Here is a 2,613-nt window from a genome sequence, read left to right as displayed (position 1 = left end):
CATCTGTTGGTATCATCTTTAATTTCTTTCATCAGTGTCTTATAGTTTTCTGCATACAGGTCTTTTGTCTCCCTAGGTAGGTTTATTCCTAGGTATTTTATTCTTTTTGTTGCAATGGTAAATGGGAGTGTTTCCTTAATTTCTCTTTCAGATTTTTCATCATTAGTGTATAGGAATGCCAGAGATTTCGGCACATTAATTTTGTATCCTGCAACTTTACCAGATTCATTGATTAGCTCTAGTAGTTTTCTGTTGGCATTTTTAGGAATCCCTACGTATAGTATCATGTCATCTGCAAACAGTGACAGTTTTCCTTCCTCTTTTCCAATTTGTATTCCTTTTATTTCTTTTTCTTCTCTGATTGCTGTGGCTAGGACTTCCAAAACTATTTTGAATAATAGTGGTGAGAGTGGACTTCCTTGTCTTGTTACTGTCTTAGAGGAAATGCTTTCAGTTTTTCACCATTGAGGATGATGTTTGCTGTGGGTTTGTTGTAAGGCCTTTATTATGTTGAGGTAGGTTCCCTCTATGCTCACTTTCTGGAGAGTTTTTATCATAAATACGTGTTGAATTTTCTCAAAAGCTTTTTCTGCATCTATTGAGATGATCATATGGCTTTTCTTCTTCATATTGTTAATATGGTGTATCACATTGATTGATTTGCATATATTGAAGAATCCTTGCATCCCTGGGATAAATCCCACTTGATGATGGTGTATGATCCTTTTATTGTGTTGTTGGATTCTGTTTGCTAGTATTTTGTTGAGGATTTTTGCATCTATATTCATCAGTGATATTGGTCTATAATTTTCTTTTTTTGTAGTATCTTTGTCTGGTTTTGGTATCAGGGTGATGGTGGCCTCATAGAATGAGTTTGGGAGTGTTCCTTCGTCTGCGATTTTTTGGAAGGGTTTGAGAAAGATGGGTGTTAGCTCTTCTGTAAATGTTTGATAGAATTCACCTGTGAAGCCATCTGGTCCTGGGCTTTTGTTTCTTGGAAGATTTTTCATCACAGTTTCAATTTCATTACTTGTAATTCGTCTGTTCATATTTTCTATTTCCTCCTGGTTCAGTCTTGGGAGGTTATACCTTTTAAAGAATTTGTCCATTTCTTCCAGTTTGTCCATTTTATTGGCATAGAATTGCTTGTAGTAGTCTCTTAGGATGCTTTGTGTTTCTGCAGTGTTTGTTGTAAATTTATTTCTGCTCTGATCTTTATGATTTCTTTCCTTCTGCTAACGTTGCAGGTTTTTTGTTCTTCTTTCTCTATTTGCTTTAGGTGTAAAGTTCGGTTGTTTATTTGAGATTTTTCCTGTTTCTTGAGGTAGGCTTGTATACCTATAAACTTCCCTCTTAGAACTGCTTTTGCCACATCCCATAGGTTTTGGATTGTCGTATTTTCATTGTCATTTGTCTCTAGGTATTTTTTGATTTCCTCTTTGATTTCTTCAGAGATTGCTTGGTTATTTTGTAATGTATTGTTTAGCCTCCATGTGTTTGTGTTTTTTACGTTTTTTCCCTGTAACTGATTTCTAATCTCATAGTGTTGCGTTCAGAAAAGTTGCTTGATATGATTTCAGTTTTCTTGTTCATTTATTTCTGCTCTGATCTTTATGATTTCTTTCCTTCTGCTAACGTTGCAGGTTTTTTGTTCTTCTTTCTCTATTTGCTTTAGGTGTAAAGTTCGGTTGTTTATTTGAGATTTTTCCTGTTTCTTGAGGTAGGCTTGTATACCTATAAACTTCCCTCTTAGAACTGCTTTTGCCACATCCCATAGGTTTTGGATTGTCGTATTTTCATTGTCATTTGTCTCTAGGTATTTTTTGATTTCCTCTTTGATTTCTTCAGAGATTGCTTGGTTATTTTGTAATGTATTGTTTAGCCTCCATGTGTTTGTGTTTTTTACGTTTTTTCCCTGTAACTGATTTCTAATCTCATAGTGTTGCGTTCAGAAAAGTTGCTTGATATGATTTCAGTTTTCTTGTATTTACTGAGGCTTGATTTGTGACCCAAGATGTGATCTATCCTGGAGAATGTTCCATGCGCACTTGAGAAGAAAGTGTAATCTGCTGTGTTGGGATGGAATGTCCTATAAATGTCAATTAAAACTATCTGGTCTATTGTGTCATTAAAGCTTGTGTTTCCTTATTAATTTTCTCTTTGGATGATCTGTCCATTGTTGTAAGTGAGGTGTTAAAGTCCCCCACTATTATTGTGTCACTGTCGATTTCCTCTTTTATAGCTGTTAGCAGTTGCCTTATGTATTGAGGTACTCCTGTGTTGGGTGCATATATATTTATAATTGTTATATCTTCTTCTTGGATTGACCCCTTGATCATTATGTAGTGTCCTTCCTTGTCTCTTATAACATTCTTTATTTTAAAGTCAATTTTATCTGATATGACTATTGCTACTCCAGCTTTCTTTTGATTTCCATTTGCATGGAATATCTTTTTCCATCCCCTCACTTTCAGTCTGTATGTGTCCCTAGGTCTGAAGTGGGTCACTTGTAGACTGCATATATATGGGTCTTGTTTTTGTATCCATTCAGCAAGCCTGTGTCTTTTGGTTGAAGCATTTAATCCATTCACGTTTAAGGTAATTATCAATATG

This window comes from Physeter macrocephalus, chromosome 21 (assembly GCF_002837175.3).
Source record: "Physeter macrocephalus isolate SW-GA chromosome 21, ASM283717v5, whole genome shotgun sequence".
NCBI lineage: Eukaryota > Metazoa > Chordata > Mammalia > Artiodactyla > Physeteridae > Physeter > Physeter macrocephalus.
This window is presented reverse-complemented; position numbering follows the sequence as displayed.